This window comes from Myodes glareolus, chromosome 23, assembly GCF_982192425.1.
Source record: "Myodes glareolus chromosome 23, mMyoGla1.1, whole genome shotgun sequence".
NCBI lineage: Eukaryota > Metazoa > Chordata > Mammalia > Rodentia > Cricetidae > Myodes > Myodes glareolus.
In genome coordinates this window covers 11,901,193-11,919,027 of record NC_142048.1, presented here as the reverse complement: position 1 = coordinate 11,919,027, position 17,835 = coordinate 11,901,193, and the positions used below count along the sequence as shown (strand labels likewise).

Sequence of the window (17,835 nt, the reverse complement as noted above, 5' to 3'; positions counted from 1 at the left end):
TATTTGTGAAAATTTTCAAAAGAAATATCATTACCGTCTCCACTTTAACTGATTAAAATGTTTCATTTAAATGGAAAACTCTTGGTGATTACATTCAACAGGGGCCTTAGCAAGACCCTGAAGAAAATGCTAGGCACTAAATAATATTCTCCAACTCAGTAGCTAGACAGAGCTTGTACCCTGGCTAGCTCACTAACGAAGGAAAACCACACTGACCAGCAAGCATATGCGATGTAAGTGAGAACGTTCCTGTCACCATAATCGTAATCACACAAAATCAGTGAAGCCTTATTCACTAGATTCTGTGACACAGTACAGAATTCTCTCTACAGGTTCAAAACAAGTGTCTTCAGCTTCAGAGGATGGTCTTCTTAACACGAAGTACACTTGGTGAAGCAGTAGTGTTTGGGACTCAGTCAGTGTTCTCTGGGCATTATGAAATATATCAGTTATACAGAAAAATAAAAGCTAGTTTAAGACATGTTTCTGGAGGTTCTAGACCAAGAGAACTCTTCCACTTTGCTGCGTGTACCTGGAGAGGGTGAACATTGTAGAAGAAACAATTTAGATCACAAACAAATAATCTAAGAGAAAAGTAAAGAGCTGAGAGTCCTCTGGCCTCTCCCAGGGCATTCCCCTGAGACTCTACTTGTTAAGGGTCTGCTGCCTCACATTCTTCCGCCTTAGAAGACAACCCTTTAGTGTTTGAATCTTTAGGGGACTATTTCATAATCAAAGTAACAACTTTGATCTAGAAGCATTTGTAAATCATGTTAAATATTCTCAAAATCTGGCTGTGAATCACCAATGACCATCTTAGTCTGGCATATGAAGCAAGAATTTGCACCCAAGTAATGCTTCAGAATTCGTACTTCATTATCTGGTTCCATTGTATTCCTTATTATACACAGTATTTTATATATTATCTGCATTCACATTCTATTACCACATTTACCCATTTTTATTTATTGAATCTCATACGAGGATTTAAATAATTTATTTTTCTCTTGGTTTCCCAATGAGTCATTCCAATGTGCTCAGAAAAAAAAATGTAATGAAAACATGTCAAACAGAATGAAATGCATTCATGTTTTTTTTTGGAAAACAAATTTTTATAAATGGAATCATAAACCTTGACAATTGGGAATTATTTGTAAACATTCAGTCTTGTCAATCTTGGTAAATGTTGTTATAATAAAGTTGCTTTGATGACATTTATATGAGTGGAAAGTGTATTGAATTATGACTTCTCTTTGCTTGCATAAATCTGGTTATCATAGGAAAAGTTACTAAAAGTAAATATAATACAAGAATGATTTGATTTTACCTTGTTAAGTATATATCATAAATGTCATATTTATTGAATGGAACTAAGTTTATGACTAAAAATTATGAAAACTGTCTAATACTGTTGTTATATTTGATATGTGTTAGTTTACTTAACCCAACAATAGCTCTTCAGACTTAGATGAGGTTATTGATGAATTGAGGAAGTCAAATTCTTGCCTGTGTGGTGGTTCTTCAAAGATGACAAGCAAAAATTTCAGTTTGGGAGGTCTTACTCCTGGTACAGGGCCCTAACTACTCTGTACTATTGATAATCATATAGTTTCAGGCAAACACAAGAACTCAATTCTTGCACATATGATTTTATTTGCATATATATATATATATATATATATATACACACACACACACATTTCAGATTATGCAGTTCAGTGGTATGAAATGTAACTTTTGGTTATGTGCAAGCAGGTAGTATAAATGGAGCAACATTCCCTTTGTCCACATTGTGAAATCTGTGTATACTTATTGTTATTGGACTAAATATAAACATGTTACCATTTGCCATGTTATAGGCCTACACTATTTTTATACTATCAAACCTTAAAATTTGATTGAGAGGATATATTTTATTGGTCCATAAGCACACATAAAAATGATATACAATAGAGAATCATATTAGATTGATGCATTTATCATCTCATTTGTGAAGCACCATAGGAATAAGAGGTATTAAAAACTCCCATGAGATCTGAGAAATACAGAATTAAGTTCTACTAATTTTTAATATATTTCCTATTTTTTTAGACAGCATGATTTTTCTCGGGGTATCTTATTTCAAAGCTAATTGATCTGTTGAACACAAGATCAATTATAAGGCATTTAATGCATGCTTAAATATTTGCATATTTTATTTATGAATAGAAATGTGTTGGATATATGAGTTTATTATCATTATGTTTTAAGTGTTAATTGAATTATATATTTTGTTAAAATAGTGAAGAGAAAGTTATTATATTATTGCATTTTTATATGCTGTCATTTATGTCTTCCAGAATAAGTACTTTTAGTATAATATATTACCTCCATTTTTGTTAAAGCTTCAAAAACATCTCCTTGTGTATGCATGAAAATGGACAAATATGCAAAGAAAATCTATGTTGGTTTATATGTAATCATGCACAAATACATGTATCTTCTTGTCAAGTAGTTTCTTGTTCATACATATCTCAGGATTCACAGTTTTCACTGTAACAATTTTAAAAATCTCATTTAAGATACTTTTAATTTATCACAACTTTTCCAGGTTGCTTTTTTTTATCTACTAAAATAAATAATTAGAAGGTTAGGAACCTATAATGGTTTTGTGTGCTTAAGAAAACCATTTTGATGATTGTAACTCTGCTTTAAAAATGAAATAAATTACTTGGGATGCAAAAATAAATTGCTTTGCATTTCTCCATGTTGAGTTCTCTGTGATATTGCTTCTCTTCATTAGTGTGGTTAATCATAAGTTGACACAACTGAAATCAACTGAAAAATAGCTTTAATGAGGACATACATCTTCTCGAATAAGGCCTAGTCTTTTTATTCTGTGTTTACTTTGAAAAATTAAGGAGAAATTCATGAGTGAACATAGAGTAGTAGAAGAAACCAGATTTAAAATAATTTAGTAATACTTTGAATAAATTCACAGCAGGTTTTAAGGGCAAATATGCACTTTTTTCTCTTAACCCTGTTTTGTCTATGAAATAGATTGTTTAGCGTAAAAGAGAAATAAGCAGAATTTTCAGCATTACTTAAAGTTGTTTATAGAATCTGATTGAACTAATGAACTGTATTTGTACCTGTTATCTTTTTTTATTTTTTAATTTTTCCATTCAAAAATTTGCACTTCTTCCCCTCCTCCCATTCCCCTCCCTCTCCCCCACTCCCCCTCTCCCCTCCTTAAGCGAGGGCAGGGAACCCTGCCTTCTGGGAAGTCCAAGGCCCTCACCCCTACATCCATGCCTAGGAAGCTGTGCATCCAAATAGACTATGATCCCAAAAATCCAGTACATGCAGTAGAAACAAGTCCCTGTTCCTTTATCAATGGCTTCTCAGTCAGCCCCCAATACCAGGCACATTCAGAGAGTCCAGTTTGATCACTCTCAATCAGTCCTGGTCCAGCTGGATTTGGTGAGTTCCTATTAGAATATGCATTCTGCCTCAGCTGGTGGACCAACCCCTTGCGGTCCTGACTTCCTTTATCGTCTTCTCCCTCCTTCTGCTGCATTATCCATTATGATCAAGTAGGCTTCATCCCAGAGAAGCAGGGCTGGTTCAACATACAAAAGTCTATCAATGTAATTCATCATATAAATAAACCAAAAAAACACCCACATTATCTTTTCATTACATGCTGAAAAAGCATTTGACAAAATTCAACACTCCTTTATGTTAAAGATCTTGGAGAGGTTAGGGATACAAGGGTCATATCTAAATGTAATAAAAGCAATATACAGCAAACCAACAGCTAATATCAAATTAAATGGAGAGAATCTCAAAACCATTCCACTAAAATCAGGAACAAGACAAGGCTGTCCACTCTCATCATATCTCTTCAACATAGTGCTTGAAGTTCTAGCAATAGCAATAAGACAACATAAGAGAAAAGGGGATTCGAATTGGAAATGAAGAGGTCAAACTTTTGTTATCTGCAGATAATATGATGGTCTACATCAGTGACCCCAAAAACTCTACCAAAGAACTCCTACAGCTGATAAATACCTTCAGTAATGTGGTAGCATACAAGATCAACTCAAAAAAATCTGTACCTGTTATCTTTACTCCAAAGTATGTAATATACACAGAGTTACACACAGAACCCACAAACACAGATACATACATAAATACAGATACACACACACACATAGACACTCACAGACCCAAAGACACAGACATAGATGCACAGAGACACAGACACACACACACACACACAGAGACACACAGGTGCAAGCACACAGACGACACACACAAACAGAGAGACTCAGACAAATAGTCACAGACACATGGACACAAACTTACAAAAACAGACACAGACAAACATAAAACACAGATATACACCAACACACAGACACAGACAGACACAAACACAGAGAGAACCTGAAACACGCAGAGACACACACACAGACATAGACATAGACCCAGATATATAATATACACATAGACACACACACACACACACACACACACTTTTGTGTGAAGGAAATAGGAAGAAAACATGCTTTCTGTACTTTTCTTTTTCTGTTATGAAATATCTTAGGAATCTAATTAAGGAAAAATTTATTTTGGCTCACTGAAAGTGTAGTCCATCTCGGCAGAAATAGCAGGACTGCATTAATGCTTAGGGCAAAGAACTATTAATGCTATTGCTCAGTTCTAATTCCTTTTTTTCATTTCTTTTGTGGTTCCCAGCCCATAAATAAGTGCCTAACATCAGAATAGATTTCTCTTGCCTCAGTTAAGCTAATCTAAAAACTGGTAAGAATTTCCCACAGACTTGCCCCCTACGTTTGTCTCCTGAGAAGCTGATGAATATGAGTTATCACCCCACAGTAGTTTCTGGTTGCTCTCCTTGTTTTTAACTGGGAGTGGACTGTAATTAACAGATTTGCAACTAGAAACCTAGATATAAACATATTTACTTCTTTCATGAAGTGCCTATTTTATTTGGTAGCTGCGCTCCCCTGTTTTGCAGGTGTCTGGGGGTTGGAATTAGTTAGGAGAGGTATAGATAGAGAGTTCATGAAGGCTGTTTAGCCCCTGTAACACTTTGGAAGTGCCATGTCCTCCAGATCAAGTCCTCCATGTGGAGGACAAATGAAGTCTTACTGTTCTGTTTCAGTAGATTTAATTTAACAAAGTATAGAGATAAGTTATGTGAAGACCCAGTCCTAAACTCAAGATGCTGTGGGGGCAATTAGAGGTGGAACTAGATGTGCTGTGTCCCAAGTTTCTAATGAGGGTGGATGACAAAATCCGCTTCTCTGTTTGAGAGAACAGTCACATGCTCAGCCATGGATTTTACCATCATTTCTTTCTTTTCATCTTCAGTCCTCAGGGCTTCCCGTCATTCTCATTGGTTAGTTCCATTCATCTGTGCAGTGTCTTCCACCACGGCATACCAGTCACAACCAGATTTGTTCCCTAATTATCAACATCTGGCTGCAAAGCACATGATGGAGAAATTCCATCTGGAGCTTTTGTTCTCATCAGTGACAATAGCTGTCTATTATATCCTGTTTATAACTATTTCTAAAATTAAAGAAGTTAAGTATTTGAACAACTAGATGCAAATATTTGTTTTCTCTTCCTTTAAATATAGTGATGTACTTAAAACACATATTCTGTAGATTAGACATCCTAATGCCTGGAATATAACTTGTTTACATAAGTGTTATGTTTTTCCTACTCTTACTTTGGGCATTTCTTAGTAATATTCTGAAACAATAGGTTGTTCTGATCTGTGTTTTACAATAGAGGCATGGTGTGCCACAATAGGACTTTGTTTAAAAGCTTAGAGTCTTTTGGTTTTGTTTTAGTGGAAAAATCAGTCCTCTATTAAAATTCATTGAGAGCAATATATAAGGACGACTGCATTATTTTGTCAATGGTTTTCAATCATTTGAAATGTGAGTTTGAACCTCTGTTTAATGTGAATAATTTTGGATCAATTAACATTTTTTGATTTAAGATTTTTGAGTCATTTTGAACAAAATCGTTTTTAGATGATAACATTCACATGCTAACAGTTGAATTGATTCACATCTTATGTTGTTTGATTGGTCATGTTAATAACTTTGTATTGTAGAACCCTTCTATACTCCTAAGGTAAAATATTCAGAAATTATATTTTGCCAGGACATCAGCATTACATGCTCAATTTCTCTGTTATTCTATGACTGCACTTTTGTTTCCCAGCGCCCAGAGTCGAATAATCACACAGAAACTGTATTAATTTTAAACTCTTTGTCCAATGTCTCAGACTTCTTACTGGCTAGCTCTAACTACTAAATAAAACCATTTTTATTAATGTGTATATTGCCACAAGGCTGCGGCTTACTGGTGTGGTACATTACTCCCTAGAAAACATCGTGGCATCCCCTCTTCTCTGCCTGTGCTCTCTCTCCCTATCTCTGTTTAGATTTACTGCACGGCTTTACCCTGCTAAGCCATTGTCCGAAACAACCTAATTCATCAACCAATAAAAGCAACACATATACAGAAAAACATCCCACACCATTGTTATGCTTAGAATACATGAGAGATGGCTCCTCAGTGAAATGTTTATTTCTTTTGTTTTGTCCTTGCTGTTCTATTTTGCATCAAGTCTAAAAAGTAATCCTCAATATTCCATTGTTTTAATCTATAAAATAGTGTACTGTCTCCAAAGTGTAACAGCGTGTGTAAAACACATCTGGTTTTGGGTTATAAATTTAAATTGAGATGAATCATACTTCATTTGCTTTATAGAGCACTATCTGCACAGGTGTACAAGAAGTAAAATTATGTGTATTTCTTTTCACTGAAATTATATGTTAGAAAATATTGGTCAAATTTGTGGAGCAGAATATGGGGTTGATAAAATTTGCACTGAAAATATTTTGTGATTTTGGAAGACAGTTTCTTATTATTTTAATTTTTGTTATTCAAGCATGAGTAATATTCTGTGTGGTTATTAAGCCATAGTTTATTTGAGACTTCATTGGCCAAAAAAAGTGATTCTAGCGTTGTTTTTCATGAGAATCCATCACTAATTTGTAAAGTGAAAATATTTAGACCAGAATCCTAAATATTTTTAATTACATTTCTTCTGTTTATTGTGTGTTTGCATACATGTCTGGAGGCCAAAATAGGAGGAACATTTGGTTGTGATAATGGCTAATCTTCCTAGTCAGGGGACTTTGTGAACAGTTATAAGGTCGTGATAGAATCAGATACTTTACATCAACTTCTGGCTTCTGAGTGTGTCTGCACCCCTATGAACACACATGGATACACTTAAAAGTCACACACAGGCATAAATCACACACATTTAAACAAAATGGATGTGGAATATGTTCAGGACTAGTAGATAAACACTTCATCACTGAGCACACATTTGAATACATTTAGGATAGAGTCACTGTAGAGAAAGTTGACATTTAAACTTGCTTGGAAACATTAATAAAATCATTTAAATTATGTAACATTATGTGGGTGGAGTAAATTTTCTGTTCTAGGAAATTATTTACCATAAACTGTAAACAACTGAGTATGCGACAAAAAGAATATTTCAGGAACGTGAAAGCTTGCTGTAGAATACAGCCTTGGATGCTTGGATTCACATATTTTATCCACAATGCTAACCTTGAGTATATGAATTCATGTGTCAATGGGATTATTAAAATGATGGAGCAATATGATTCTTGGTAAAAGGACGTGCTGTGAAAACCTGACGACCTGAGTTCAAACCTAGAACCCAAGTTAGGTACCTGGATGAGGGGCTCTCGTCTGTTTTTCTAGAGCCAGCACACCTACTACAAGGTAGTAAGCAGAGGTAGGAGACAGAGGCAGAAGCTAACATTTCAGTGGAGTGAAAGAAATCAAGATAGAGACCCTGACTCAGAGAGAAACTGAAAAGAGATGAAAAGAAAGAACCAGTTCTTGAAAAGTTATCTTCTGACATTTTCCTGAATGCCTTGGCATGCATGTCCCAGTGCACATGAGTGTACACACACAGAAACACACATACACACAGAGAGAAAACTTTAAATTATTAGACATTTATAGTTTCTCACTGTTTGCTAATGCAGTGTCCTGTATTTGTCTCTCCCATTGTGTTATCTCTATGCATGTTTATGTTATATATGTATATATATATGCATGTATGTGTATTATTTAGTTTTAACTAGTGTATCAAATTTTAGACTGCGAACTTTTCGAAAGGAAATACTTTGTTTCTTTAGTGTTTAGCTCTGTACTGCTGCATATGCTGGAGCACATAGTGAAATCAGTGAGCTTGAGAAAGATTTCTTGTAGTTAGGAGAATATTAGTGGGGAGGGAAGGCAGAACTGGAAGGGAGGAAGATGGAGTAAATTTGTACAGAATTGTTATGTATTAGTACCTTAATTTCAACAAAAAAATTGAAATTTTAAGTTTTCTTGAAATATGGAAAATATTTTCTATAGATTATTTTGTCTTTGTTCAATTATGTATTTTAAAACATCCTGTCACAAGGCCAGTAAAAACTAAATGACTACATGATAACATGTACAACTGTAGAAAATTATATCAGACATTTGTTGTTTTTAATTAATTTTAGAGTACAAAAGCATTTGTTTTCATTATGAGATTGCCATGCATATAAAATACTGCACTTTTCTCATATTTATCCACACTTCCCACCCCCATTCTTTTTCATTACATACCCAGAGCACAGGGAGAATTAAAAAGAATAAAGATCTTGCTCTCAGCTATCTTTCTCCTGCCATGCTGTTCAGAATCCTCTGCATATAGAACACTATTGCCCACAGTGGGTTGTGTCTTTCTCCATCAATTTCCATCCAGGCAGTCCCCCATGGATATACCCTGCTCAATCTGATCTGATCTAGACAATTGCCGTAAAGACTTCCTTCCAAACTGATTCAAGGCTGTGTCATAAGGATAGTTAAAACTTACCAGGAAATGACTATTTCTGTTTACTCAAATTCCAATCTACAAATAAGAATTAATGCTTCCTTCATAACACTAGTGTAGACTAAATGAGTATGACAATTTAAGATTATTTTTATTGGATTATTAGGTACTTTGAGGTCTATTTTCTTGTGTTCTTTATATATTTTGGAGATCAGTCCTCTGTCTGATGTGGGGTTAGTGAAGATCTCTTCCTATTCAGTAGATTGTCATTTTGTTTTATTGACTGTGTCCTTTGCCTTACAGAAGCTTCTCAACTTCAGAAAATCCCACTTATTAATTGTTGCTCTAGTGTCTGTGCTACTGGAGTTATATTTTGGAAATAGTATCCTGTGCTCATATGTTCAAAGTTACTTCCCACATTCTCTTCTGTGAGGTTTCATGTGGTTGGATTTATGTTGAGGTGTTTGATCCGTTAGTTTAGAGCATGGGGATAGATATGAATCTATTTTTATTCTTTTTCATGTTGACATCCAGTTATGCCAGCACCATTTGTTGAAGATGCTTTCTTTATTCCATTGTATAATTTTGGCTTTTTGACATGATAAGGTGTTTATAGGTGTCTGGATCAATATCAGGATCTTCAAATGGATTCCATTGGTCCACCTGTCTTTTTTTATGCCAGTACCATGCTGTTTTCATTACTGTAGCTTTATAATATAGCTTGACCTCAGGGATGGTAATGCCTCCAAAAGTTCTTTTATTTTGGAGGATAGTTTTGACTATTCTGTTTTTTTTTCACATGAAAATGAATGCTATTTTGAGATCTGTGAAGAACTGTGATGGGATTTTGCTAGTGATTGCATTAAATCTGTAGATTGCTTTTTTGTAAAATTGCCATTTTACCATATTAAACAAATTACCAAATAATCCAATCAAAAACTGGGGTCCAGATCTAAACAGAGAATTGTCAATAGAAGAATTGCAAATGGCCAAAAGACATTTAAGGAATTCCTCAACATCCTTAGTCATCAGGAAAATGCAAATCAAAATATCTCTGAGATTCCATCTTACACTGATAAGAATAGCTAAGACCACTGACAGAGGGACCAGGATTTATCCCCAGTGCTTGAACTGGTATCTAAGAGTGCATTCTTTTTGAGGGCTACATTATGTAGCCTAGATATAGAGCAGAGGATCTTGGTCTTGCCTCAAAGTGAAGTGTTGTAACATGAGGGCTGACTTGTTGGGATATCTGTCCTGCATGGTACCCCACAACCAGCAAGCCCCAAAGAAAATCACACAGAGATCTTCATAAGTTATAAAACTTATTGGCCCATTAGCTCAGTCTTCTTATTTGCTCTTGTAGCTTAAATTAACCCATTATTCTTATCTGTGTTAGTCACATGGCTCCATACTTTTCACAACCAGGCAGATTACATCCTGCCTGTTCAGTGATCTGTGCAGGTGTGAGGAGGGAGCTTCCTGCTTTCTGCAATACTCTACTTCCTGTCTGCTTGATTGTCTATACTTCCTGCCTGGCCAATCAGCATTTCTTTAAAATATAATTGACAAAATACAGACAATTCTCCCGCACCAAAGTGTCAGACTTTGCTGAATCTTCATAGGAAGCCTTATTCTTTCTGAAGAGTTAATGGGGATATGGGATGGAGGGAAGGTTGAGGAAGCAGGAGGAGGGGAGGGAGTGGGAATGGGAATGGGGATAGCTACATAAAATGAGAGAAGATTGTATGAAAAAATTCTTAATTAAAAAAGAATTTTACTTAATCCATGAAAACACTAAAAAACAGTAGCAATAATTGTGAATAACATGTATTTCTAACAGCAGATATGATTGATTTTTTTTACCTACAATTTTAAAGAGCAGACATAATCTTTTGTGCTCCAAGATATATTCACTTGTGTTCTTGTTGAGACATCATAAGTATTAAAATCCTTCTTGGAGGACTGAGGAGTTGGATCCATGGATAAAGTAGTTGCTACACAGCCCAGTGAACCCAAGATAGATGCCTTCAATCCTTGAAAACAGCTAGTGTGTTGGTATCTATCTTTAACACTAACAAGGTGCAGAGAGATGGGCCAATAAAAGGTCCCAGGCTAGCCCATCTAGCTGGAATGGTGATTTCTTGGTTCAGTGAAAACCTTGTCTCAGAAGAATGAGGTAGAAAAGCAATTAAGGAAAACATATTGATGTCATATTCTGGCCTTCACAGCTTGAACACACACACACACACACACACACACACACACACACACACAAACAAAGTAGTAAATTATTTCAGCATCAGGGTTTTTAAAAATCCTACATTAATTCTGGCACTCTTGAATTCCTAGTCTGTGCACTAGTATAATGTTTAGGATGATGATGATGCCATGCAAGCACAATATCGTGACTATTGTATCCTGGCAGCAGGCAGCAACTAAATTAAATCACAGTAGGCAAATAATGGGCAGCCCTGCTGAGCATGTCTGCTAAGCATGAACAATAATGAAATGAAACCATTATATATGTAATTGAAGAATTCGTATGTTTGCATGTACTTCTCAGCAGAAACTAAGGGGAATAAATCCAAATCAACTCAAAGTATAAAATAACTAGTCCTTATTGCCTCATTAGAATCTTAGGAAATAATAATGAAATAGGACTCTTGTCTGTGTTTCTAAACGCTCATTAGGAATACAGATTAGAATCTCTAAACTTGAACACAAAAACAAGTTCTTATGAAATTTTCATTTAAAGGTGAGCACTTTTCTTTTGTCATCTGGGTTTTGTGTGATAATGAAAATGATGTGACTTAGGTGCATGAATCCTAGCTAATAGGATTCACTATTTTCTTTATAATGCTTAGAACTTTTACCTTAAACAGGCATGTATGCTTGTACATGCTCAGCTCTGAGTACACATCCTCTGTGGGGGATAGTATGAAGTTACCTTCTCCCATTTTAATATTTGTACAAGCCTATTAAACAATTCACAAACAAGAACATAAACAAATAATAGTGTAGTGTGTGAAGCCAATTAACTCTTAGCCTCACATCTCATCCTTTCCTACAGGGCAGCCTCCAAGCTCAATTATTTTCCCTGTTGCCTTTTCTGACCAATAGATGCTAATATCCTGCTTGTTGTGCCCAGCAATATTATAGCCTCCACGCTGTGCCTTGAGATCTAATTTACAATGTCTTTATATTAATTACATTAATCCAATTAAATGATAAACATTGTATTAATGGGTTAAAGCATGTGTGAAAATGGGACTCTTATCTTTGTTTCCTATAATTACCTTTGTGTCCTGAAATGTAAACAGCTCAAAATTTTTTCTGTTATTTTATACTGTTCGGTTTGACTTTCTCTGGCTTATAACTGTAGATTGCTCTTCAGCTTCTTTCTCTTGTTTATTCAGATTCTCTGTTGATTTATTGAAGTAACACAGCAGTTGCTATTTCAAATTTAAATGTACAAATATACAAATCTTATATTACAGGTGAAAAATAAATGTGGAACAGCATAAATTATAAAGATTACTGCCTAACTAGAGAGATTCTAAATAAATAGATAATCACACAACTATCTAACTTTCTACCCCTTCCAGGTTCAAAAATACTGAAAAGTGTATCTGGCTAAATTAGGTCACATATTTACATTGTTTTGCATATGTAGGGGAAGGATTTATTCATCTTGCAGCTCATAGTCTCCTTCATTGAGGGAAGTCATGACTAGAACTCAAGGCAGGGATCTGGAGGCAAGATTTGATATAGAGACCGTGGAAGCATGCTACTTGCCTTCAGGGCTTGCTTACTCTGCTTTCTTACATTGCTCAGGATCATCAGCCAATGGGTTGCATTGCCCAGAGTGAGTAAGCTAGGCCATCCCACATAGATAATCAATCAAAAGTATACCAGAGGCTTGCACACAGGCAAATCTGAAAAGTGCTGTTTTTTCAACTGAGTCTCCTCTTCCAAAACGATTCTAGATTGTGTAAAATTGATATAAAATAGCCAATAAAACTAAACCCATGTCACTATGACAAATGTGCCTCAAAAAGTTAAACCACAACACTCCCATTCCTCATTATCCTAAAATACTTTGTGAATATTAATATTCCAATACAAAACATTTCAACTTCAGCACTTTAAAACTTTTCATTCTCTTTAAAACATTTAAAATCTTTGGAATTTCAAGTTTTCTCTAAAATACTGTTTTCTAACTAGGCACTTTAACTTGAATTATAGTAATTTATGTATTCAGATCTTATTATGACAAAACAGCTGAGAATATAAAATCTTAAGAAGGGAAGGCTGTTGTGATCTCACTTTCAATTTAAAAAGGCTTAGTGAACTAACTGGTACATCACAGAAGATGGAGAAAAGAAAACTAACCGTGGAAAGAATAGTTATTTATCCCCTGCTCTGTCTCTATGTGAGAAAGGTTAATCGTGCCCCTGGAATGTAACCTTCAAAAACCCTACAACCATCACCAGGAAAAACAAAAAAATTTTAAAAATTGATAAATTATGTTTGTGACATCTGGACCTAGAAGCAAAAGATAAGAGATCATCTCAAATGACAAAAAATTTAATCAAAACATTAGAAAGTGATAACGAGTTTTATGTGGACAATGGCTTGTAATGGACAATTGCTAATAACATGGTACTATTTTAGGAAAATAGTATTTTTGCATTTGTTATTAAAATGTGTAATTGACACAGTTTGTGAAATATAAATTATTTTTTCAAAAATGTCTTGTGACATACAGTTTTATTGTAGCAAATGGGTGCTGTTACACATAATGTTTGAGTTCTATGTTCCACAATACATAAGCTTCAAGTGTTTACTGGTACAAGCAACTCATTTGAAAGATTGCATGTTGAATCTTTTGGATACATAATTATGAAATTATGAGTGTCTGATCCCAAATATAACTTTTGTACAGACTTAGGACCTTAAAGAAAGAATACCACTATGGAATATGAATCATAAGTACGCAGCCAGTCATCAGAAATAAAATAAATAAAATGTAACAAATGGAAAGAGGAGAACTTGTATGGTTCAAATAGTGGTAATGAAAAGACAAAGTGGTGATCAAATATGAAGGACAAAGATTTCAAACAGTGTCATGGCTAGGTTTATGTTACCTTTACTCAAGCTGGAGTTATCCAATCAGAGAGGACTCTCAATTGAGAAAATGACTTCATAAAATCCAGCCCTAGGACACTTTCTTAGTGGTTGATGGGGGAAGCCCCAATTTGTGGCGAGTGGCATTATCCCTGGGCTGGTGGTCATAGGTTCTTTTATATAGCAGGCTGAGCAAAAGCATTGATGAGTACCCCCTGTGGTCTTTGCATCAGCTTCTATCTCTAGGTTTCTGCCTTGTTTTAATTTCTGCCTTGACGTCCTTCAGTGATGAACAATGATATGGATGTATAAGTAAAATAAGCCTTTCTATCCCCTAGTTGACTGACAGACATCTCTTATTTATTTATTTTTGTTTTGCATTTTCATAGTTTTTAACTTATTTAGGGCTTCTATTTCTATGACAAAACACCATGGCTAATGCAATTGTCAGCACATTCTGAAGTACCTGAATCCTTGTCTCTCCATATAGACCTTACCAAAATGTTCTTTACTAAAATTTGAAACAAAGAGTTCAATTTTTTCAATTAATACATTTTGTCTTAAGTAGCGTGAAAGATGGAATGGGAATAAAGAAGTGTAAACAAGTAAAACTGATGACCAGCCTCATGTTTAATAAGAGGCCAATCAAAATTCAACAAAACACATATAAATGTATGTACACTTACTGTCACTGACAAAATAAAAACTAAAGTTCAGAAGTGTGTTTTAGACATCTTTTAAAAGAAAAGGATGCAGCATTAAAGTTTAGCAACAGAGGGGAGTATACATATGGCGTTGCAAAATACCAAGATAAGACTTATTGTTAAGTGAAAAGAACATTCTACTCCAGAGAGAAAAACCACCAAGAATGATGAGCTTCAAGGAACGCAACAGCATGAACCCATCAATGGAGTTTAGATCGACCTGAGAACACACACAAAATTAATGAGAATATGGGAGAGAACTCAAAACATGGAACAAAATTTAAAAGACTTGCATTGGAAGTATTATGTAAGAAAATGATGGTCCAATTTTTGAAGAGAGGTAGGAAGAGGTGGAGAGTGATGGGCTTATATAATAAGCAAATTTTATTTTTTACAATCTGAGGGGGTAGGCGAACATTTCCATGAAAAGTGACATTTCAGAAATATGTCAAGAATAATTAAGACTTTATTAAATGAATATTAAAGAAAGGTTTTATGATTTGACTTGAAATTTCAGTTGAAACTTATGTGATGCATGCATGGGAGGTGGTGCCTACAACCTACCACACAAAAACTTCCCTCATCTTCTCCAGCTTCTCTGGAAAGTCACATTTTACAAAGGTATTTTCAGTTCATACAAAAAAGTCAGAAAATGGGAGTGTAAACCTCAAATGCAGAAAGATGTACTTTTCACTAACGGTTGCAAACACTCCTAAGAAAGTGATTAACTTTTAGCACACAAATGAATTATATTGAAAATATTTGTGTATCTTACATGGAAAGCATTCTTTTGTCATAAGCCGGCCTCACTACTTCATTAAAGGAAGTATTTGTGTTTTAGTCCTTTTATTTCTTTCTAACTGTGTAAAAACGATGTTTTCAGAGTTTAATAATTCCCTTACCACTGTCAAAGAGTAGTTTTAGTGTGTTGAAACTACTACCAGTAGGTTTCAGTTGCAGTTTTTATGTGCTTATTTAGTACAGTTTTTTTTTTTTCTGTCTCAGGAATAACTTCAAATTAGGTGGGAAAATTGTATAATTTTTCTTCCTTTTCAGATTTTTCTTAGGAAGGCATGGTGGTTCATGCCTTCAATCCAGTCTTCAAGGGTAAGGCAGAAGGATCAAGTAGAGCCTTGTACATATACAAAATCCAATACCAGCCTGAAGTACAAGAGACAGTGTCTCAAATTGAAACAACCAAACAAAAAAATAAAAATTCAAACCAAAAAGATAACGAGCAAAAATATTTAAGATACTATATATGGTTCTCAGTAAATGTAATCAAATGTTTGATTTAAATGTTTTCTTCTGTTATAGCAATTATTTGAATCCTGTCATTTCAATTCAAATAGATCAAATACTCTTAATAGTTCATCCTTTCACTGCTGTGAAACTCCATGTGTATTTAAGTTAAGCAATAGCTTACCTTTTCTGTTTTTGTTTCTAAACAATATTAGAAGTTCAATAAAAATAACTACCCATTTAAAAAATAATTATATTTTACAGAGGTAATTGGTGCATTTTGTGTGTGTGTGTGTGTGTGTGTGTGTGTGTGTGTGTGTGTGTGTGTGTGCAGTTCGGTTAGAAGGCCTCAGTAAGATTTTCACTAAGGATATTGTCTTGTCTTTCCTACTCATGATTTGAGTAAAAATAATTTACTTAATTTTGATGTGTATGTTTATGTGGTTGATGTGTATATATGTGTTTATGTATGTGTGTGTATGTTCATATTTGTGTGTGTGCTTTGTGTTTGTGTGTGTTCTGTGTTTATGTGTGTGAGTATGTTGACATTTCATTTGCACATGCATGTGTGTGTGTGTGTGTATGTGTGTCGTCCATGTCATCTCAAAGCCACATATTATTAGGGATCAGAAAAAGAAAAACAGAAATTTAGAACTGAAAAAAATGCCTCAGTGATTCAAGCATCCATATTAGGTGTCTCATAATCCTCTTCGTCTCCTGCTCCAGAGGACTCAATGCCAACTTTGACTTTGAAGTGAACCCACACACATGCAAGCTTCCATAAAAACTCATACATGCACATAAATAAAAATAAAATAAAAATTTAACCAAAAAAGCAGAAGTTGAAGTTGAGTGGATTAAAAAAGATATTTCTATCTAGGACCGCACACACCCTGTCATTTGGAGAGAATCAGCTACATGTTCTATGATTCATCCTTTTCAACTTTTAATTTAATATTTTTTATAATTTCTTCAAAATTCCATACAATATATTTGTTTAACTATACTTCCACTCCTCCAATTTTTACCAGATATAAAGCCTTCTCCCTATAGAATAACTTTATTTGTTTATTTTTTATTACTTCTATATTAATCTATTTATTTTCTTATTTGTTAATTTTTTTCAAGTTCAGATTCTTTATTAGAAACATTACTATGTGTTCAGTAAATTAGTTTATCTACAATACACTATTGGAATTGAGGAAATAGATTAGGGTTTTTTTAATTTATGTTTTTTAAATTATCTTTTCTCATTTTACATGCCAAATCCATTTCCCACTACTTCTCCTCCTTCTGCTCCCTCCACTTTCCCTCCTCCATGCCCATGCAACCAACCATCCACTTCTCAGAAAGGGTAAGTCTTCCTATGGGGAGACAACAATATTGAGCACACTGCTTTGAGGCAGTACCAAGACAGTCCTCCCTTTACCTAGGCTGAGCATGGTATGTGTCCTCAGAAAATGGATTCCAAAAAGCCAGAACAAGCAGTCGGAATGAATTCTGTTCTCACTGCCAGTGGCCCCACAGTCTGCTCCAGCCATACAACTGTCACCCACATTGAGTTCCTAGTTTGTTCCTATGCTTGTTCCCTGGCTGACAAGCCAGAGTTGGAAAGCTTCCATTAGCTCAGATCAGCTGTTCCAGTGGGTGTCTCCATCATAGTCTTGAACCCTTTGCTAGTATCTCACTCCTCCTTCTCTTCAACAGGACTTTGGGAGCTCAGCCGAATGCTCTGCTGTGGTTCTCTACATCTGCTTCCATCAGTTGCTGGATGAAGGTTCTATGGTGACCTTTAAAATAGTTTTCAGTCTGACT

The 17,835-nt window shown here is 34.9% G+C and overlaps 1 protein-coding gene across 3 annotated transcripts in view; it reads left to right on the top strand.

The window, feature by feature from the left end:
• Nucleotides 1-17,835, top strand: part of Spock3 (SPARC (osteonectin), cwcv and kazal like domains proteoglycan 3) — a 346,847-nt gene that overhangs the window by 141,402 nt on the left and 187,610 nt on the right. The gene's annotated exons all lie outside the window — the stretch shown is intronic.